General features: G+C 46.3%; 1 protein-coding gene and 1 non-coding gene across 2 annotated transcripts in view; both read right to left on the bottom strand.

Moving 5' to 3' along the window:
• Positions 1–18,077, bottom strand: part of Lar (tyrosine-protein phosphatase Lar) — a 326,150-nt gene extending 308,073 nt beyond the window's left edge. The window contains exon 1 of the mRNA XM_075875343.1: positions 18,026–18,077. The gene's annotated coding sequence lies outside the window, so the exon portion shown is untranslated. The remainder of the gene's footprint in view (positions 1–18,025) is intronic.
• Positions 18,078–22,264: 4,187 nt separating this feature from the next.
• TRNAS-ACU (transfer RNA serine (anticodon ACU)) lies at positions 22,265–22,337 on the bottom strand. The gene has a single exon. It is a non-coding gene; the product is annotated as a tRNA-Ser (tRNA).
• Positions 22,338–23,826: the final 1,489 nt, after the last annotated feature.

Below are 23,826 nucleotides of genomic sequence, written 5' to 3'. Positions count from 1 at the left end.
AAATAAGGTAACTCAATTAAGACGCAGATATTTCTTGGAGGATGAGTGCGGAATAAGACCGGGAAGACAAAGAGGGGCAGACGTCGTAACTCCGAAGCTATTTCGTTCACGCAAACATGCAACAGCAAACGACGTATAGGGAATCGGAACAGCAAGAGCCGTAACCTTAAAAGCAGCGAGAGATATCGCACCAAAGTGGATTCGAACGTTGTTAGGAGTGAAGGCGATTAGCCAGTTCACACGCCGAAGCGAGGTGGCTGACGTAGCTAAATCAGAAAGAGCAATTTAAAAACGAAAAGCCTCGCACCGTCTCCACTAATTGGTCTAAAGTCAGAGTGCTCTAGTTGTGCAACGCCTAATGAGGAGTTGCGACAGTATCAAGCATGGCGGAGGGAGACCTACGACAACCACATTTTCTGGATTCAATGAAACGCAGTACAAAACGAGAGAATATTGAATAAACGGGACGGGACATGGAAAGTAATCGCAGAAGGAGAAGCAAAGCAATGAAATTATGCAGTCATCACGATGAACGTTGGAGCTGCCGGCTCGGAAAGGAATCTAATCGCTCATCAGTAAGGGCGTGGGCATTCAATGGAAATATAAATTCCTTACAGCGCGCGAATCTCGTCGCCTTTATCGAATTTTAACATCGGAGCAGTTCAAGCTCTCAGTGAGGCCGGTACATATAGAAACTGGTCGGGCAAGTGCCACAGAAATATAGTATACTAATGTGTAGAAAAGTGCAGTATAGTATAAATTATATACTACACTACAGTATAGCAATAGTGTAGTATAGTATAAATATAAGTATTGTAAAAATTACTATAGTACACTATAGTACAGTAAAAGTGTAGTATGGTATAAATTTTATACTACACTGTTTATGATATAGAATAACAAATTGTTGCGAAAGTGAGGGCAAAAAGGAAAGAAAAACAGCGGGGGGGGGGGGGCGGAATGGCAAAGAATACTGTACAAGGTGTAGTACAGTATAGTTTATGAAGGGGATGGGAAAAGGAAGTAAGGATGACAGCTGGTTCGGGAGAGCAGGATAGAGGAGGAGTGGAGAGAGGGTAAGCCATAGCATAACCACGTGTTGTATAACGCAGCATGGAATGGGAAAGCAAGGAAATGCCTTTTTTCCCTTCTTATTTCTTTCTTTAATGTTCTGTACCACGCCACTAAGCATTGTACAAAGTTTTTCCCATGCTCCAGTCATTGTTATTCATTCTTATCTACACCCCCACCCCCTTTTCCTCTTCTTAAACAATCACTCCGATGTGGGAGTCTGTGAGGTGATTTTAATAAATAAATAAATAAAAATAACGGTGAGCAGGAGTGATGAGAAAGTCAGAAAAGGAGGAGGCAGCAACATAGAGAGAGATAACGAAAGAAAAAGAAAATGTAGAAAGAAGTAAAGAAAGCAAGAAACATTAAAGAAAGAGGAAAAGAAAAAGAACTGAGTCTGAGTTTGGCAGGCGCGGGCACTTGCTCGCTAGTTCCGCCCTTCACTCAAAATGGTGGTGCCACCATGTTTGTGGCTTGCGCGTTCTTTGCAGCAAGCGTTTCTTGTAGCTCCAGGAATACACGCACCAAGATTCATTTATTATCGCTAAATAAATTATTATCGCCTTCTTTATGGGGACCATTTTTGTTAACGGAATCTGGGCGCAGAATTGGGCTGTGACGTGGCAGTGTAGCTCGATCACGTGGCCACACAAGACTGTGACGCACGTCGTGTGGATCATCGTCCGCTCTCGCTGGCTTTATCGCACGCGCGTGCCGCACAAGCACCTGCAAAACAAACGTGCAGTAGCCGCAATGCTTTGCTGGCACGTACGCGGTGGAAATCCCTCCCCTCACTACAATAGGCGTGCCAACGGGGTGAACGTAAAGGGGCGGCCACTAGTCACCTATACTCCAAGTCACCCGTAGTCCCCGAAGTCACCTATAGTCCACGCTAATGGCGCGGAATGTTTCAAAGCATTGGGTCAGTAGAGAAAGAATATACTTTAAAGGGTAGAAATAACCAGGATGAGGCCAACTGATTGGTGGCTACAATCAAGGCGTGAGTGAAATGCAATCCTTCAACACAGCCCCGCCGTGGTGGTCTCATGGCTAAGGTACTCGGCTACTGACTTGCAGGTCGCGGGATCGGATCCCGGCTGCGGCGGGATCCGATGAAGGCGGAAATGTTGTAGGCCTGTGTGCTTAGATTTGGGTGCACGTTAAGGAACCCCAGGGGGTCAAAATTTCCAGAGTTCTGCCCTACGGCGTCCCTCACAATCATATGGTAGTTTTGGGATATTAAACTCCACATATCCTCATCATAAATCCTCCAACACATAGTAATAGTACTTAATTTTATGGCTAGGTGGCGTGAGACCCATACATTGACATAATAGGGAGGGGGTGCGCTACAATGAATGTTTGTTCCCCTTGGAGGGGAAACCTACGCACGTCTACGCTCCCCACCAATCTGGTGTGACGTCAGTGCCATTTTCGTTGGCCTTTCTAGAGAGCTACGACGACTGTTCTGGACGCGCTTGCGATGGGTTTCGGTCGGTAGGATGAGCGATGGGTACACTTAGAAGGTGAATTAAAATACGTTCTAAACATCTGGTGTGTCCGACCGTTCTTGTGCAGTGTCCTATACATAGGAAACCCACAAGAGACTTGTTTTAACCTCGAAATTCGACGGCACCACCCATTTATTGTTTATCTGAGAAATTCTCTCTCGTGCTAATCGCAAGTATGCTTTTCTAGAACCAGACAGAGTTTAATGCAATCAAGAGGTTTCGGGAAACTCTCGGTCCTATTCTGATGAGTTGAGCGCGAGGGTCGACGAAAAGTCGTTTATTTCCGTAATCTGACCTCAGTTCCTTCTTTCCATCGCGTCGAGAACAGCGATTGCGTACTCGGCAGCCGACGTCCTCAACTAGCTGTTCCACTCGCTCGCTGGATTTCGTGCCGACCGGTTGTGCCCCCGCGATCTCCGACGACAGCGCAGCTCTGGCCGACTGGGCTCGCCTTACGCCATCTCCTGACGCCGACAAGAGCTCTCGCCGAGTGGTGCCCCGTCCTTGGACTCCTGCGACCGTGTCCATCTTTCCTATCTCCTCTTTACTTCCGTCGTTTCCTGTCGTTCGCTGTCCCTCCGCCTCGCTCTCTCCTTCCTCTCTCTATCTCTTTACCTTTTAATCCTATCCTTGTAATCCCTCCTTTACCCCCATACCTCCTGAGCTACTGTTGAGGTGTCGCATTCTGATGCAGACAGTTACGGGGCTCACTTTTCTCTTCTTTTCTCTCTAAGAATCACATAGAAATAAAGAAACCAGCGCTTAGTGTTGCCGGGAGTATTTTCGATGTAACACGATTCGAGGCGAAGTCTCCTCCTTCCCGGTTCGGTAGGGGTAACACAGACACCGTCGAAGTCGATCACGTGGTCACGTGTCACAGAGAGCTCGGCGAGAGAATTGCGCTGAGCTTCCATTCTCCGCAAGTCGTTTGCGAGCAGGTGGATACTGGTCACAGAAAGTGCTGCCACCACCGATGTTGCTAGTGGGACGCTGAGAGCCTGACACTTTGAAAATGATCACCAGGCATTATTTTTGATATGTGGGTACTTCGCTGAGCTGCTTATTATTGAAAGTCTTGGAGGCTATAGTCGTTTCCGCATAAGCGCAGCTTTAGGGCAATGCTCATGAACCACTCTTTTTTTGTAAAATACGGGCTCTTTCAGGATGTGTGATAATATTATAAAATAATGTTGCGAATATACTAACCCTTTATTTGCAGCAGTAAATAGTCCAGCAGTCAAGATGATGGCTATTGTTCTTCGAAATACCAATGCGTCGTCGTACTTTTCTTCGCACGCCCGACTATAATCAATGCTGCAACCTTGCAACATTTCTTTGTGTATTCCTATATTTCGCGACATCTTACAATAATTACTTTGCTGTATCCGTGCAGTGATTGATACGTGAAGTTTAACGTCCCCAAACCATTATATGATTATGAGAGACGCAGTATAGTGGAGGGCTCCGGAAATTTCGACTACCTAAGGTTCTTTAACGTGCGCCCCAACCTGAGCACACGGTATGCATGACGCAATATTATAATAGCCGATGCTCGAAGTATGCAGGTAAATAAATACACTAGCTAACTCATAAAGGGCTCTGCTCTAGGAATGTGAAAATGAATCGAAAATTATCGTAAATGTCACACCTCTCAGCGTAAGGCGGGTTGAAGTTGACACAAGAGACATCGCGCTCAAGACAGAAAAAAAAGGTGTATGAGCCAAGATCTTCTAGGCGACAAGGCAAGACAAGACAAAAGGTAAGACCGTTGTATCGTACATCTGTCACGAAAGCAGGCTTCTGGGAGTGCGCCCCCAGAAAACGTCTTATTTGCAGCGCCACACTATATATAGCGCGAACCGGTGAAGCAGAAAGCGCCCTCGCCAACAGAATGCTCGAGCTACTTGTCAGGAAACTAAGGTCGAGCAGAATTCGTGTACAGAAAAGAAGAAAGAAAAGGACAGACGAGTTGGCCCATTGGTGCGTACATAAGCGAAACCCCATTGTGAAAGGGCCGTGTAAGGCAACCATGCGCAGACGACACGCGATGAACAGGGAATAAAAGGATGCAGGCGGCCAACAGAAGGCGATGAAACAACCGCAACGAAAAAATACACGATTGAAGGACCACGAAGGTAGGTTGCCTTTTCTTCATTTCACGTAAAAAAAAACGATAAATAAAAAATAAAGAAGGGGAGCGGGCAGATTCATCGTGATCAGGTAATGGTTCGACTTCTTTCATGTAACACGATCCAGGCCTTTTCCAGAGGGCGCTTTTGTTCCTGTACTTTGCGGGAGCGCCGCCAAACGGGGGTATTTTATTTCAGCGTTTCAGAGGAAACAGGAGCTGAGAATAGTCTCTCCTGCCATCCTAGGGTGAAGAAAAGAAAGAATAAAAAAAATAGATTGGAACAACGGCAGCAATATTGCTTAGCCCCGGCAGGATTTGATTTGCAAATATATTCCTCCACATGTTGCCGAGGGAAACGGAACAAACCGGGGCTCCTGGCTGGCTGGCTCTCCCCATCTCGGAGAGGAAGTACAGTGTCTCATTAGAGAAAAAAAGAGGAGAGCGACGCGTAATAAAGGAGTTGGGGAACGAAGTTCCCTCACGTGCGCTCAGTTGCCTCACTCGTTTTGTGCCTTTACACTGTCCCTTACTACTTCGAAGTCCACCTTCGTTATTGCAGCAGTGCCCGACCGGGCGCACAGTGTTGCTGTGATTGCAATTGAACGAGATGACAAAAAAAAATTTAAGAAAAATTGGGACATGAACTGTCGCTAGAGGCGATGTTTCGAGGAGCAGACTTATTGTCGTTCATGCACTTGCGCGTCCCGAAAGAAGGACAAGCCTGTTGGTCGAAACATTGACTACACAGAGACACTGAAATTTCTAGGATTTTTTTTTTCGTCCCTTCAAGCTTTCGTTTCAAGGCTGAACTTTTAAAATAGAACGAGTTTATTGTCCGCCGCGGTGGTGTAGCGACTGCGGGGCTCAGCTGCTGGCCCGATGGTTACGGGTCGGAACCCGGCTTTGGCGGTTGCATATCGATGGAGGTAAAATGCTAGAGGCCTGTGTACCTGCGCGATGAAGGTGCACGTTAAAGAATAATAGAAGGTTACGATTCCCGCGGAGCCCTCCACTACGGCGTCCCTGTAATCGCTCCGTGGTTTCGACACACAAAACCCGAGATACGATATTACATGTTCTTATCGAGTGATTGGCTCGAGCGCACAAACAGGGCGGAGTGTTGTTGAATAAAAATAAAAATCTCGGATTGAGGTTGAACATCCTCATTGTTATTCTGGGTCGCTTGACTAAGTATACATGAAAATATGTACGGGATAAGGTGCTATTCCAGGTTTTTGGTACTATTACACAAAGCAAACAGTGCATGCGGCGTCGATCATTTAGGAACGTTTTCCTAACTGCTGGCAAGAAAGCCGGTAAAGTTACAACGTGCTTCAACGTTGTAAAAACATTAGTGTAAAACACAGCGCGTCCCGCAGAAATAAGAGCTCGGCGGCCGCACTATCGTTTGTAAAGGGTAAACAAAAAAAAAAAAGCGAAGGCACCCTGCTCGCTTCATTAGTGTTGCGACGCTTGAAGTCCTCTGCGACGCAAAACACGACGAAATGTCATTTATCTATATACGAAAGCCTGAGACGCCTCCTAAAGCACGAAGGTTGACCGTCGGCGTCAACACGAATGGTGCATATGAAATGTCAGGCGATGGCATCACCACACGACGTCATCAGAAGTGACGTAGAGTTAAACTTTGTGACGTCCCGATGACGTACACGATGACGTCATCGCTTGGCCAACGATGGGCCGATCACGCACGCACTGCAAATCATGGCGCGGTGCGGAAAACTTCCAATGCCTCCAATCCAGCAGGCAGCGCAGAAGATTGTAGTGTGCTGAAAGCTCTCGGGAGGGGGGGGGGTGGAGGCTCCGGAAGGGATCAATACAGTCGACCGAGCAGAACAATAGGGAGCGGATGGCTTTTCCCTCCAAGTCTTCTTAGTTGAATACGTAATGATCTTTGAGTTTTTTTTTTTGGTTTCTCGGCCGAAATTTGGTTCACAATCAGGCTAGATAGTTCCCGAAGTGTGTTATCGCACACACTTTTTTTTCATGTACAGAGCCTTTACTTTTTTTTAATTGCAACTTTTAAGGAATTTCCGTGTGCCGCCAACATCCTTGTAAGTGGGATTGTCGGTCTCCCTTTACGACCCGCACGGACGGTAAACAGACCTAAAACAAGGGTAAGCTTAAGTACGAAATCCAGAGTATTCGCTTCATTCCGTTTCTTTTTTTTTTTTGTTTCTCGTGTTCCGTAAAGTCCCGCGTACCGAGCAATTTCTTGCAGTGCTGTCGTAATCCGGCCAGCTTTGAGACCCATATTAACTCGACCGCGGCTACGAAAACCTTGCCACGTCTTTCCTTCATAAAACGTGGATCAAAGGGCGGCTGCACCGCACTGTGTAGCGTGGCGCAATCTACCTGAAATCGTGACCTAGAAACGACAGAAAATAAAATAATGAAGATCGATGTTCTATTGGGTTTGGGGCACAAGAGATGGAAATAGTAATACAGGACTGGTTATTATATACGATCGATGATTCGGCGTGCTCTGAGATTCAGGGCAAAGTATCGGCACATGGCTACAAGAAAAGGATCTGTGTCGAAATAAGTCTTTTTTTTTTTTTGTCATCCGCGGTCACCAAAGACGTCGGCGTTCCACCGGAATATGTGCCGACTAGCTTGTAGCATATATAGAAATAATGAAAGCAGGATATTGCCGCAGAAAGTGTTGTATTTGTGTAATGTGCGGAAGATGAGTGAACTAAAGAGTAGAGTAAGGAAGAGTAGCGAAAGTTTGGAAGCAGCACGCGTGTGGGTGGCTCATTTTAAATATATAAAACAGTTGTTATTTGGTTAAAAAGCAGGGTTTGCATTCTCAATATATATATATTCTTATTAATGTGCGCTGCCCTGTTCCGAAAGCAGTAAATTGTCCAGCTAAATGAACGCTTTTTCTTTTCTCCCGAAGAATGTCCTTTTTCCAAACACTTGTAGTGCGACACGTCCAATCATTTCACACTTCTAGTATCCTTACAGCTCTAATTGCATCGAGGAAACATCTCTTGTTTTGTGCACGTTTAACGAGACAGTTACCATTTGTATATCAATAATCGTAAGAAAACACACAGAGGCCTACCTCGGTTATTTGTATGCCTGCCGCACATTGTTTGCTCGTGCCCTGACGAGAGATCGTACTGCGTCAGATGAGGAGCAGCGCGAACACCAAGACCAACGTATCGATAGAATTGTGGTCGAGTCAATGTTGTCACGAGATTGAACAGTGGATCTGTAGGGATTAACGTATCGAATAGTTGTGGTCGAGTCAATGTTGTCACGAGATTGAACAGTGGTTCTGTAGGGATTTCTCCTAAACAATCGAGTAAAAAAACGACGCAAAAAAAAAATAAAACCACAGCTGTACGTGCATTTCTTCCCACCGCAGCAGACGATGTGCATCATACACAGGACTCTACCATTTCACCTCTATCGAAATGAGACCGCCACGGCTCGAATCGAACCTGCAACCTTCGCGTCAGCAGCCGAGCACTCAAGCCACCGTTCCACCGAGGCGAATTTTGCAGCAGTTATGATGATCAGTGGGATAGTGGGTATACCTTGTGAGTGTACTCTGCCTCTGTGGTATAGTTGTACGTCCCAAGATAGTTGACAAAGGGCTCGAAAGGCCACTCTTCCAGCTTTCACCGGGACGTGTGCCACGTGTTCAGTGGAGTCCTGGCGTTTATTTGTTGTCGTCATTATTTAGACATTTTCGTAACTAGCCACATATTTATGACTATACACACCCGGCCAGACAGTGTTTAAACAAAGCGTCAACTAATTATTCTTCAGTCTACGTTGATTTTTTTCCCTTTTTTCGCAGTGAAACTGCAGAAGCAAGAAAACCAGCGCTTGATTATCGTCTTCCCGCTTACCACTTGTGCGCACTCGAACGAACATGTGTTCTTCTATAGCACTCAATGCCAGTCGAGACAAGAGCGGCGGAGGGATTCACAGACGCTGGGAAATGGCGCCTAATGAGAGATGCCCGTTCATTTGTTAATCAGTGAGACCACCTAATTGACGATTGGTGCCGCTGGCGTTGTAAGCTGTTGACGGCTGGGGTATTTACCGTGCTTTTTTTTTTTGACGCTTATTCTTGATGCCGTATGTCTCGACTTGCTACTGCCAAGTCCAGACGCGCTGAAGGCTCGCATAATAATGGCGACGCGTCCCTAAAAGGAGAAAGCGCCGTTCGAGTCATTAGGGATTAATGTGAATTCCTTTCCCTCTTTTCTCCTTATCCAAGTACCCTGACTTGCTTGCCACCCTGATCGCATCGAATGCTTCTGAGCATCAGACAGAAGGCTGCAAAGGAGCTTAACTTTGAGTAGACAACGAGACGAAGCTGTTCTAAGTCGACCTTTTGGCGTGCGTGGCGTGGAAAGAGAGAAAGCGAATCTATTGGAAGGCAGAGAGGCCGGCCACGAGCTTGTACTCTCAAGTCCGCTGCATGGTGTAAATCATGTAGAAGTGTATGAGTGCACTTGAGCTGACCGTGACGCTCGGCAGAGAAGGTGGGCCAATGGGAAACGTGCTTGTAGTGGCAATGGAGAGTCTCGAAGGCAAGAGCGTTACAGCGCGGCTGACAGCTAGAGGGAAAGGTGCGCCAGGAAACAAGCTCTCCGGCAGGAAGACAGCATGTTCAGACAGACACATCCCGGCCTCCGACAGGCCCCGCCTTTCCGGGAGTAAAAGTAGGAAGTAAACATTTGCTTCCATCAAGGGTATTCGGTGCCAGTATTGTAAAAAAAAAAGTTATACTTAACCGTATCTCTGCGAATTAAGAGAGAGAGAGATAAGTTTATTTACAGAAAGGCAGAGAGGTCGGCCTGAGCAATAGCTTGTTCAGCCTGCTACTCTACACTGGGGGAAGGGAAAGGGGAAAAGAAACATTAATGGATGAAGATGGTGAGATAGAGAGGTGAGTATGTAGTGTTCTTTCTAGCTGAGACACATTTTATAGCCGCGCATATAGTCCAGTTGTTTCCGAGAAGGTTATAACTGCTCTTGTGACTGCAGTTGCACTGCTGGTGTCTGGCCAAGGGCCCAACACGATCTCATCAGTTAATGACCTACTGCGATATAGTTCAGTAGAAGAAATTAGTGTTTGTCGTTCACGTGCGTATGCTGGGCAGACACAAAATATGTGCTCAAGTGTTTCTGGCACATCACAGTGTTCGCAATTAGAACCGGTGTCACTGAGACCGATGATACGTGCGTAACGTCTTGTGTACGCCACACCAAGACGAATGCGGTGGATCATACTCGTGAGTTGCCGTTTCAATTTAGGGGGCATGCGGAACCTCATCTCCGGGTCCCGTTTGTGAAGTCGCTGGTGTCGCCGTTCCGGTTCGGTCCAGTGCTGAAGTGTGTAGCTGCGCATCACGCAGTGAAGCAGGGCGTTTGTGTCAGCTCGTGAAAACGCAATGCGTACTTCAGGGGCACTGCTTAAGGCATTTTTAGCTTCAGCGTCTGCCTCTCCATTTCCCATCACGCCGCAATGAGCGGGAATCCACTGGAAAGTGATAAGATGGCCATTTGTTGATGTAAACCTGAATAAGTTCTGTGATTTCTATTGCCAAGCTGTAATACGGACCTTGCTTCATGATGCAATTAATGGTTTGCAAAGCGGGTTTGGCATCACAGAAAATCGTCCAGGCTCGAGGTCGCTCTCTGTAATCTTTGACATGGTTAGGAGTGGCACCCCACTGCCTCCCTCGGACGCACGCCCATGGGAGTCAATGAACCTGCTCCTCGATTTGTCACACTACTTTAAAGGCGGTTCATGCATAGGAGCCACGCATTTCTGCAAATAAAAAAATGCCTCCAACGAACCTGCATTGTTGAAGGACCCGCGGCACGCACGTTTCGTGCGGTACCATACACTCAGCACTTGAGTGCCACGGAAGAACGGAAGCGTGTTCGACAGGATCGTCAGTGCGACCCGGGAATCAAGCACCAAAGAGCATGGTGCCTGGACTCCGCGTAGCGAATGGGCGAGCGTGCCTGCCAGCAGCAGTTTACTGATAGCGAGTGTATGGAAAAACGAAGAAATAGCATGGCAGTGGCAAGTATCATTCACCGTGACCGAACCGCGCATTGAAACTTGTGGGGATGTGAATTCGAAGAAATGTGACGCGGAAATCCAGCGACTGAACCCAAGTGAGTACAATCCCCTAAAATCGCAAAAAGACAAACTCGACGACGTGAGTCCGTGTCCAGATGTGCGTGTGTGTGACCGCGCATTTGTATGTGAATATATGTATTTCGATATATAATGTTTAACATCCCAAAACCACCATATGATTATGAGAGACGGCGTAGTGGAGGGCTCCGAAAATTTCGACCACCTGGGGTTCTTTGACGTGCCCCCAAATGGGAGCACACCGGCTTACAGCATTTCCACCTCCATCGAAAATCCTGCCGCCTAAGCCGGGATTCAACCCCGCGACCTGCCGGTCAGCAGCCGAGTACCTTAGCCACTAGACCACCGCGGCGGGGCTGTATGTATGTATGTATGTATGTATGTATGTATGTATGTATGTATGTATGTATGTATGTATGTATGTATGTATGTATGTATGTATGTATGTATGTATGTATGTATGTATGTATGTATGTATGTATGTATGTATGTATGTATGTATGTATGTATGTATGTATGCATGCATGTATGCATGTATGTATGTATGTATGTATGTATGTATGTATGTATGTATGTGTGTGTGTGTGTGTGTGTGTGTGTATGTATGTATGTATGTATGTATGTATGTATGTATGTATGTATGTATGTATGTATGTATGTATGTATGTATGTATGTATGTATGTATGTATGTATGTATGTATTAGTGAAGCAGCCACCCGCTGCGGATGTGATAATATACGGTTCGTGCCAATGGACCCCCACGGAGTTCCAGGAATCAATCTTGAATAATATGCCTTTTTGCCGGCTCCACGATTGCAAAGCCGGAAAGTTGTCATGGATGCCATGTTTCCGACACGGCCTACATGTTTAGTATTTATGAAGTGTACTTATATTGACCATCAGCGTACTTGTGTATACGGGGGGGGGGGGGGGGCGCTCGCTACATAGGGCTGCATCGGGATGGCGTCCGCCCACCCAATGTGCGCGTCGCATTTGCCGGAACGGCTTTTCTCGCTCATATACCAGGCTTCCCATCGGGTAATGGAGGTCCCGCACGCAGGCCAAGCCGTGTTGAGCAGGACCACGCGACAATGAATAACTGAAGCAAGCCTGCCGTCAAGAAATGGCCTGGGCGTCGCTACCACAACCACGCTGGTCAATACGGAGGCCTGTGCGGCCTCCGAAGAAAACTTTCTCGTAGCATTCTATCGATTAACGCGCGACACGCCAAGAAGGGCTACAGTTTTGCTACATGACTGTAGCAGGACGTTGCTTCCAATGTCGGCTACCACCTCGTGGAAGGAATCCTTCGAACATGCTGACTTTAATTTTGAACAACTAAAAATGCACAGAAAACGTGAACGAGAAGGTGGCAAACAAATCGAAACAGAACAGTGATTGTGATGTTCGAGACACAAAAAAAAAAATGAAACTGGTGGTTATGCTGTACGTACACGGCATCTCAAAAGTGTGGAGAAGATCACGTCCACAACTGCTATATCAGATAGGTCTGCTCCACACCAAGCAAACTCGCAGGTCAGTGTGAGAGGGTTGCGCAGCTTGGCACACAAAGCAGAGTTTGCGACATCGAACATGCCAAGAAATGTAAAAAAAAAAAAAACATGTCGAGACAGATGTGTGCTGTATAGCATTGCGCTTCATGGCGGTAAGCAATACAGTAGATAATCTGCTCGCTGCATTAACGTTCGTTTGCGGTGGCATGCAAATAATCTACCCTCTGGCATTGGGGATAACCTTCCGCTATATATATACATTGTAAGCAGTGCACTTGTACACCCGTGTTGGCAAATGTGTCCATAGTAGGTAAGGCTAAGACGCAACGTGAAAGAGAATTGCTTGAGGCACGCCTTATTTGGCAACTTGGTCCGGAAAAAGTGTCCAAGCGCAGCATATGTTTTCGACCAAAAAAGAATGCGAATTTTTTGGACAGAGGTTAGTTGCATGGATAAAATGGGTCAGTTAACTAGGAGGGTACTTTTGCGCAAGCTCTGCACGAACATAGGAGTAGGCGTTTTTGTCTTTTTGTTTAGATATAAACATAATTTCTTAGAAGTCCCCTCTGTGTTCGCTGTCTCTGCTTCTGCCTCACATTTTTTTTCTTCCTTTTTCAGCGTTTTAGTGGCTTTCTTCGGGTTTAGTTATTTCCGAAAAAGATTAACAACATGCCCCCCCCCCCCTCCTTCCCGTCATATTAGCTTTGATGTTTCTGAAACAAATGTCATCTCACGCAGACGTGGATTTCGACGAAATGTGAATGAAATTGAAAGTGAAGCTAAGAGCTAAGCGAAAAATAGGCTCTCATGACATAATTCGGAGCAAAAGCCGTACAAAGGCGAATTACCGCAAGAATGCGAACTTACATGATAATTGATTGATGTGTGAGGTTTTACGTCCGAAAACCACCATACGATTATGAGAGACGCCGTAATGGAAAGCTCCGGAAATTTCGACCACCTGGGGTTCTTTAAGTGCACCCAAATGGGAGCACACGGGCCTACAGCATTTTCGCCTCCATCAAAAATGCAGCCCCCCCCCCCCCCCGCAACTGGGATTTGATTCCGCCACCAGCGGGTCAGCATCCGAGTATACCATAGACGACCAACGTGGACATACACTTTGACGCACGGAGGAACAGTGTTACGCAGGCTAGTCGTAAAGCCGCTTCGCATCTTAAATTTAAAAAAAGAAGATCGATAACAAGCGTTTAGCGTCTTCGTCGTGTCGCACCTCATTAGAGGAGAGCCACGAGCATTAAAACAGATCGAAGCAAACACTTGGAGACATCGGCCACCAAGTATAGCTGGGCGGTATACTTACGGCGCTTTGTGACGGGCGAGGACACGGAGGGAGCGATAAGCACAGTACGTTGCACGCGATAGCTGAGTCACAGAGCTGAAGGCCGCAAATCAGTTCAGAGGCAGGGCAGTCTGGTTCACGACATTTAATGAAAAGTTGGATAAAGCTTGGATAGCGTAATCGGTCCTCGTGCGCCTCCACCTTCTGAATTTCCAGCCTCGCGTCGTATCTCGGTTGAAAAGACGAACCGTGCCCCAAGCGAAGAGACGTCTTCGCGCGTAACGTGTGCTTATTGAAGCTATCCTAAAACGTCAGTTGCGGCGGCTGCATTTCCGAAGGAGGCGGAAATGTGGTAGGCCCGTGTACTCAGATTTGGGGGCACGTTAAAGAACCCCAGGTGGTCGAAATTTCCGGAGCCCTCCACTACGGCGTCTCTCATATACATATGGTGGTTTTGGGAAGTTCAACCCCACATATCAATCAATCTAGAACGCCAGTTACAAGCACAGCTGTTAGTTCCCACTAAGGAAACAATGTTTCGTTTTGCGAACCAGCGAAGGCACCTCTGCACGTCCGTATAAACCAACACTCAAACTTATGCAGCTGTTCACTTTTTTTTAATGGTTTTGTTGCTGCTGACGAATAAATATGTCTGAGCGCTTAGGCATGGTTAGGCCTTTGAACCCCTTAGATGTCATGCAAATCACATGTCCTGACGTCCGATTCTAAGCTTCTTTCACGCAACATTACAAGTGGTGAGGAGACCGGTCATATTAGACGACGTTCGTATATAGTTTTTTTCTTCTTCAAAAGCAGTTAAATGTCGTGGCTTTGTGGTAGAACACCAGCTGAGCTACGCAGAAGGCCATGGATTCAATTCCCATTGCAACCGAACTTTTAGATGCGGAGCATCTTATACTCGCGCCTTGTAGTGCGCCGTCCGCACCGCTTCTCGAACATTCGACAGCTGACGCGCGCGCATGCGCCGTCGCGCCGTCGCCCACTCTTCCACCATCTGTGCATCCCTTCCTCCTCTACACACCGCGCGCGCTTCACTCCTCCACCATCTGTGCACCCTTCCTCCTCTACACACCGCGTTCGACATCTACAATTCTCCTGATTCTCCAGTGGACGCGCATGTGGCGTCGCGCTTCGAGAACATTCAACAGCTGACAGTGCATGCGCCGTCGTGCTGTATATATACTCAAGGTCGGCGCTCGCTCGCTCAGTTGCCGCTCGTCGGTTGGTTTGTACGGCGCGTCAACGTCCAAGGTCGCGGTGAAATGAATTCCAACGAATCCACAAACACAATGATCGACGTCCCTTCGACCAGCGCCGCCCTTTCGCATACGTGTGTACGTGTTCACTCATTTAACACCCCCTCCTACAACCACGTTAACCAATTTAGCCATCGACCCAAGTAAGTCGCAATTTAACACCCCATTTCACAACCACGTTAACCAATTTAGCCATCGATCCAAGTAAGTCGCACTTTAACACCCCGTTAACCAATTATATGGTCCGCATCCTCCTCAGTGTTCCCCCGAGGGAAGCTGCGGGCAATTTTTTTTATTCTTTATTTGCATACGACTCGAATTTGAGTTCACGAACAACGTCGATGTTTAGCTCACTCTAGGACCCAAAGTGGTGCGACTGCACCGCGATATGTCATACACACCACATACACAAAGTACTGTGCTGCAGGCGATCTTGACGAAAAATGCGTGAGTACACTCAACGAGGCCAGGGGGCTGCAACCATGTAGTGGGCACTCATACGAGCAATTATTTCAGTTATTACCTGATATTTATTTATTTATTTATTTATTTATTTATTACATGGTTTGGTGAGTATAACTGTATCTATACGCGGCGACAACTTATCTTGCAGCTTATCTTGACATTCGAGTGAAGGCTGCAGAGGCGGGGTTTTAGAACATTCATGTTGCTGCATAAATAGTACGGCAGCTCGCGGCTGATTTCGGCTTTGCTCGTTCGCATATTTAGAAAAAAACATACACGAAACATGTGAATGGGAACAAACTTTTTATGGTTCAGTGTACATTTTAAATTCATATTACGGGTATATTTTTTTAGGAGAACTAAACAACATGTTCGCGGCCACACACTGACCCATACGTTATGGACGCCACGAGTGCTTTGGAAAACGGGCGGGCTTAAAATATGGTGCTGTTTGAGAAATGGAAAAAAAAAAGGAAGGCATTCTTGCAATGTCGGCAATAACTGTACTTTACACACCACTTCGCGCATCTGAGTCTCATATAGTGAATAAAACAGTATTTATTTCAGTAAGCGTATCAGAAAATTATCAGTAACCTTGAATGCTTTTCGTTTTTCTTTTCTTCTGCGTGGTAGCAGCCAGCATGCATGCTTTGCGGCGCTGTTGCTTCCTCGGCCTTGCGGCAAAAAAAAGTTGTCACTCAGTATAATTGATTGATTGATATGTGAGGTTTAACGTCCCAAAACCACTATATGATTATGAGAGACGCCGCAGTGGAGGGCTCCGGAAATTTAGACCACCTGGGGTTCTTTAACGTGCACCCAAATCTGAGCACACGGGCCTACAACATTTCCGCCTCCATCGGAAATGCAGCCGCCGCAGCCGGGATTCGAACCCGCGCCCTGCGGGTCAGTAGCCGAGTACCTTAGCCACTAGACCACCGCGGCGGGGCGTCACTCAGTATAAGTACACGCACCTGTAAACATGCATAGCCGTAACATTGTGCTTTACACAATCACTCGACATGTCCACGTTAAGAAAGGTGTGGAGCAGACTTGGTGCTCCCCGTGTTTACGCCTATTCACCAACAAGCGCTGCTTCTATGCGAGAGCATTCGCTAGGCCAGAACACCACCGGTCACACAGTTCGCCGTTCGCAAATCGCGGTGGAAGGAGGAAGGATTGGCCAAGAGGTTCGGTCGCATATAAAAGCGGTCCCCGACGCCACGTTACGGGAGGCGCCGACCTGCGCAAGGTTAACTGGACGCCTTCGGAAGGGGAGGGAGGGAGGGTTAAGAGGGAGGGGGAAGGGGAAATCAGCCGTTGCGAAGTCTGCCTCGCGTGACGCTGCAATCACCGTGGGACGTTGGGGACGCTTGTCCCGAGTGTTGCCGGCATGAATTAGGGAAAGCGGGAAGGGGGGAGGGTGGCAAGTTTAGGCCGCGCGCTATATTTGAACGCGTTCTGGACGAGGCAGCAGGGTCGACCGGGAGGGGGGGGGGGGTTGTTCCTTAAGGGCCGCGTCGCCCAGTTTGACCACTACGCGAGTGTGCGAGGCCTCGTTAAGCGATTCAGAGCTGGTAATGAGGGAACTGCTGGCGCGCGTAATGACGGCCGCCGATTACGTGCAATGTAGGCGGGAGCAGAGTGCCACGTGGGATGGGGAAAGGGGAGTGGGTTGGGGCAGTTTAGTCACACGGCACGAAAGGGAGAGGAGGAGGGGGCTAGATGCGACCGAAAAGGCGGAAGCAGGACTCGTACCGTTTTTAAACTGGCAGTTAAAAAAAGAAAACGAAATGCAAAGAAACAAGTTGGCCCCGTATCTGCATGTTACACTGCAAACGTCGTCGCAAGACGATAGTCTTCCATCTGGAGAGAGTGAACAAAACGTTTATTTCATGTATCGCGCAAGGAAATTGGTGAATGGTATTCTGGAGGCGTCAGAGTACCTCGAGCGTGCAGCGGAGGTGAACGAGCGCATCAAGTTACGTCACGCGTGAGACATGAGCGCTATCTGTCGGTTATCTTGGAAAACGAAGTACGTGTCTCCTGATATTGTGTCTAACAAGGAAAAGAAAACTTAATTTCATACACTTCCTTCTTTCATAGTATACCGCGTATGAGAAGAAAAAAAAGGAAACAAAAAAATTGAACAAGGTCATGAAACGTGCTTATCAACGGAGGCATCTTTTTGCCCCCTTGTTGTCTAACTACCGCGTGGTTTTTCGCATACGCGCTGGTACGAAAGAAGAGAAAGCGCTTGAAGCGTGCGACAAATCTCTGTAACAGACTCTAAAAATACAAAAAAGCAAGTGCGTTATTCTATCTGTTGTTACAAGCATGTTATTATATCCTCTATCATTCCGCAACGTCGAGGAAATGATACGTCGTTTTGTTTACTTTTAAGTCATGTTAAGTTTCTTTTTTCGACACAATATGCTGTATGAGTCGCGTTAAGCGGTTTGTCGCTTTGCCGAACGCTGTTGTTCTTCGCGTTCTCCGGAAGCGGGTGATATTCCCCGAAACGCAGTGATACGAATCTTCACTGTAAGAACGAAGTATCCAATGACTCAATTAGACAGATCGACTCACCTTCGGTGACGCCCGGCTACTGGAGACGTTGGGGCGAAAATCCGCATCCAGAGGGCGACACGCACATTGAGATGGACACAAACACACGTACACGAACAACCCGGTCTGATAACTGCCGTCACAGTTCTTCGCCGCTCCGTCGTGTCGACCAAAGCGCGATGAATCCGAGTCTCTGACGTAACAGTTGCGGCACTGCAAACAGGCAGCCCACTGCAAGGAATAAAAAAAAAAGAACACACAAACTGAAGCTAATGTTAGCTCAACTAAAAGGCATTCTAGGTGTGTTGCACAGGACATAGAGTCGTATAATAAAGTATCGGGAAATCTGGTGCTAACGAAGTTCAGCGAAGTTCAGCAAAAGTTTAGCAGTGACACTTCGCCACTCTTACCTGTTTGAATAGTTCAACAAAGCGCACGAACGTCACAATGAGCCATTCTTTTATCGAAACAAAAGCAAAATCGAAGCTAGGCAAATCGAGCTAGGTGCACAAAACTAGGCAAATCCATGCACCATCCATCACACCCGTGCAGGCTGAAGGATCGAGAGTCAGCGTCCTCTAGTTAATATCGTAAAAAAATTTACTATAACGAAAATACGAAAAAGGGTGACACGACACACGGTTACCGCTGAAAAGCAGTGTTTGTGAGGGTGACTTGGTGGTTTTTTTTTTATGGCTCTACCTAACCTTCCTGCCGGCGCTATCTCTTCCTCACTCACCCCTTACTTCTTCATTAAACACGCAAAAAAAAAATGTTGGCACTAAACGCTTCTCGGTTTGACGCTGTTATCTCAGCTGGCACAGTCGAAAACGAATAAAACCACGCGACATCAGTTGATTGAGCACGTTAGCCACGCGAGACAAGGCAGAGTGTGTGCGCGACTGCTTGGCAAAGCCGGGAAGGACACCGTTTGAACCAATATTCTTTGTACATTGACCAATAGAGAGCTAGTTTTGGAGAAAGGCTTGGATGCACATCAACCGCGAAAAAAAAAAAAACAGTAGAATTGAAAAGCGGGCGAGTTGGAATTTATTCATCGTGGGTGGTGACAAATTGAAAATACAAAAGAAAGGAACTGGACAGGGGCTGCAATAATTGAAAATTTATTCTGAAGAGTGATTGATTGATTTGTGGGGTTTAACGTCCCAAAACCACCAGATGATAATGAATGACGCCGTAGTGGAGGGCTCCGGAAATTTTGACCACCTAGGGTTCCTTAACGTGCACCCAAATCTGAGCACACGGGCCTACGACATTTCCGCCTCCATCGGAAATGCAGCCGCCACAGCCGGGATTTGAACCCGCGACCTGCGGGTCAGCAGCCGAGTACCTTAGCCACTAGACCACCGCGGCGGGGCTTATCCTAAAGAGTGCATATTATATATATATATGAATATATATATATATATATATATATATATATATATATATATATATATATATAAGGGAAAGAAGTGTACACCTAAGGGCTCGTTTTTCCGTGTTTTGACACATATAATAAGACGATATAATCTCATTATATTGTGTCAAAACACGGAAAAACGAGTCCTTAGGTATACACTTCTTTCCCTTATTCATTAACGAGGATCTCCAATTGGCAGACTTGGTGCCGTTAGGTTTTATACGAGGGACTATTGGTTAGCTGCCAGCTCGTGATGAGTTCATGTGCTACGTGACACCATACATGCTCATAAAAAGAGTGTGCCACACTCACCGCCATGGCTAGAGGTTGCACTGACTGACACTCCTACGTTTAAATATACATATAAACCCAGTTAAGTGGCTGGGGGGATAGCCGCTGTGATAGCTACGTGGTAGAGCATCGAACGTGTTATTCTGAGGTAGTAGGTTCGGTTCCTGCTCACGGGAAGTTATTTTATCACCCACTTTTCTTACTTCTTATTTACATTACATTGGTTCTAATAACTTCCCCAATAATTATTGTCTGTTATATCTCATTTTGTGTATATATATATATATATATATATATATATATATATATATATATATATATATATATATATATATATATATATATATATATATATACAGAAAATCGTGTGCCACACATGATTACACCAGATTGATGAAACAGATTTATTGTTACAATAAATAAAACTATATTTGATAAGCCAAATATTGATTGGCGTTTCCCGCCGGTGTCAACACGAATGATGAGAAAAATTCTCATCACGTGATGACATCCCCGTGTTACGTCACGATGACGTCAGATGTCGGCAATGTTTGTGACGCTTATTGACGTCATCATAAGGATCATCATGACGTGTCCAATGAAATGGTAGCTTGGTCATGAGTGAGCCAATCGCGAAGGCAGTGCAAAACCAGGTGAGGCAACCCCAATCTTGAAGGAACAATGCATTGAATAGGATGAAAAAGAAGCTAGCTTTCAGGTTTTAGTAATCTCAACTAAGTGCATAAGGGCACCTGCAAGTTTTTTTTTCTTCGTGACGTCACGTGAACAGACTACTGGCGTCACAAACTGTGCCGAAGGGACAGGTGAAAGCCAGGAGAGAATGACGTACACGTTCTTCACATTTTTTCAGAGCTTATTTGGGAAGGCCCTTCGAAAGAGGGTGTAAAACAAAAAGAACCACCGACTACTCAAACAAAAAGAGACGAAAAAAAAAAAAAGACGGAGCATACAAGCGCATGAAACGGACGCGAATCTGCCGCTCGACGTGTAAACCGATTTGGCGTGTATCTCGCAACGTCCCGCAACGAAAACGACAAAAAAAAAAATGCTGCTTCCTCTCTTAAACTGACTTATCGGACACAGCGGCTCAAAGCGGTGCGCTAAGATATTTCATTACGCTTTCCCACTCTTTTCATTAGCCTTCCCACTCTTTGTCTGGACGCGCACCGTAACGATAAAATCACCGTCGGCGTTTTCCGGGCCCATAAGGAGCGTGTTTTCTTTTTTTTTATCGCCTTTTTCGCTTCGGTGCTTCGAACGCTTTCCCGAAAATGCACGGCGCGAAGAGCTGTAACTTCGTTAACTACACATCGCTCACCTGTTCATACCTGCGTCGCAGCGTTGCCCTTTATTTTTCTTTTTGTTTTTTTTTATTTTATTTCAAGTTCTCTTATTACATGAAAATACACAACACTGGTTAGACCCATAGCCACTGGCTAGTAGGGGGTCTAAATAAATATGCATTTAAAGGAACAGATTCGCTCAATAAAGTCGTTTCACTTCGAAAAACGAGAGAAAATTAATGCGAAGTAATGCATTTGACCTCGGGAGAGAGATGATAACAATATCTGGGGTTTTACGTGTCAGACAACGGTATACGAATGAAGCGATCCGTAGCGGTACGTTCCGGAAGTTCACTGAATTCGCACAATACACGGGCCTCGAGTGTCCACTGAAATGCGACCGCCGCGGTCAAGACCGAACCTGTGACCTTCAATTCAATTTAATTCAATTTTATTTACCAGAAAACAACGTGGAGAGACACCTGGGCAAAAAGCTGTCGCAGCAGCTTGAAGAAGGCCCAGGATCCCTTACATGGCGATAGAACATATATGACGCATGTCAACAAGTGTTTTTACGTGGCGTTCACATCGAAAGCATTACACATACAGATCAGCACACATCAAACGTACACATAAAATGTAACAATGACACTTCGTGCGAGAATGAAGGGTAATGCGTCATTGAAAAGACAAAAAGTGGTCATGCAGATGTTTTTTTTTTATTTAATGAGGTTGTGTGTTTGTGCCGGTTGAGTATGGTTGCAATATGATGAGCTAGTGATTGCAGGCTGTAGTTGTTCCGGGACCAAGGCACCTTTCATACTTCAGGGTTGCGTGTGTGTTTCGTGTTGTTGTGCGGTTCTAACTTAGCGAGTGACATAAAGTAATTTTTAACATTTTGGGATGAGAAATACATTTTTGCTAATGTACATTCATACAGCCTGTCAACCTTCGCGTCAGCAAGCGAGAACCTTAGCCACTGATCCACCGTGATGGACTTCTCTTAGCAGGTTGGCAGTTACTGTAACATAGAATAAATATTTCTGTGTTTTTGCACTAGTGCTACAAGTCTATCATATTGAATTGATTGATATGTGGGGTTTAACGTCCCAAAACCACCATGATTATGAGAGACGCCGAAGTGGAGGCCTCAGGAAATTTCGACCACCTGGGGTTCTTTAACGTGCACCCAAATCTGAGCACACGGGCCTACAACATTTCCGCCTCCATCGGAATTGCAGCCGCCGCAGCCGGGATTCGAACCCGCGACCTCCGGGTCAGTAGCCGAGTACCTTAGCCACTAGACCACCGCGGCGGGGCATACCTTATTGAATACTTTCGCTAACGTTGAAAATAAAAAAAAGGCAATTAGGTGATCTATTGATTACCCAGCTTGGCGGATCGGATTGAATTATTCATTGATTTATTGATATGTGGGGTTTAACGTCCCAAAGCCACCATATGATTATGAGAGACGCCGTAGTGGAGGACTCCGGAAATTTCGACAGCCTGGCGTTCTTTAACGTGCACCCAAATCTAAGTACACAGGCCTACAGCCTTTCCGCCTCCGTCATAAATGCAGCAATCGCAGCCGGGATTCGATCCCGCGATCTGCGGTTCAGCAGCCGAGTACCTTAGCCACTAGACCACCACGGCGGGGCAGCTTGGCGGAATGAAAAAAAAAAAAGTTGCCGTGACGTGCTGCATACGACTCCAAGCCATAGTGAGTGTATACGACACGTTTAGAACATGTTTGCTTTTGTAACACTTAGCGCAGGTTAGCTGGAGCACTCTGAATCGAACATATGTTGGTTCAAGAATATCTCACGCAAGAAGAAAATAATCTCATTGTCGCATCACTGTTTGGAATACCACAGTGGTCACAGAAAAAGATTCAACAAAAAACCACACGAAGTACGCGAAAGCCTTCGCTCTGTTTGTTAACCGCCCTGTTTGACCATTTCGAGGGAGCCCGCAAGGCCGATCGCGGCGAATTGCAAAAAAAAAAAAAAAACGCTAAGCACCGCATTCACCCAGCTATAGAGTGCGCACAACAACGTCGCGTTTTAAGCAGAGCAGCAAAGCCAATACGGGCTATGGTAACGGCGATAACCGTATTTCACAGGAGAAAACATTGTCGGATCGTCGACCTCGACAACGTATCGCATTATACAAAGAAAAAATAGAATCGCGGGCTCGCGTGGTCCGCCACGATGGCGTAGCGGTCGTGGTGCTCTACTAGTGACCCGAAGGTCGCAGATTCGACCCCGGTAGCATTTCGATGGAGATGCGAGAAACCCGTGTATTGTGCGATGTCAGCATAGGTCGGTAAACTCACTTGAGAGCCGACTGACTCGGAGTCACTCAGACTCAGAAGGAGTTGTGATTGTGATTTTTTAATTTATTTTTGTTAATTTATTTATATTGTTAGGAAAAGGCCGACACAGAGTGGAGTACTGAAATACCCTTCACACATTGTTCAAAGACACAAGCACTGCACAGTGAAATCAAGACAGACAATGGATCTGAAGAAACTACACCATACAGACCATACAAATCGTAAAACCAAAAGTACAACGCACAAAAGTGTTCAAGTTTTACACAGTAGTGACCAACATTGAGCAGAAAGCAACACAATCGCAGACACCACACTCAACACACACTGTTCCACATGCTTGAAAATTATAATCATCCTATTCAGGAACTTTTTTTATCATTACCTATAAGTATTTGAAGTGATGTCAAAACATACAAGTTACCTTTCACTGGGAAAAAAAAGAAGATAACGCTTATATATGGTTACC

The sequence above is a fragment of the Rhipicephalus microplus genome, chromosome 10 (assembly GCF_043290135.1).
Source record: "Rhipicephalus microplus isolate Deutch F79 chromosome 10, USDA_Rmic, whole genome shotgun sequence".
Lineage (NCBI taxonomy): Eukaryota > Metazoa > Arthropoda > Arachnida > Ixodida > Ixodidae > Rhipicephalus > Rhipicephalus microplus.
Note: the sequence above shows the minus strand (reverse complement) of the source record. Positions and strands in the feature narration are given on the sequence as shown.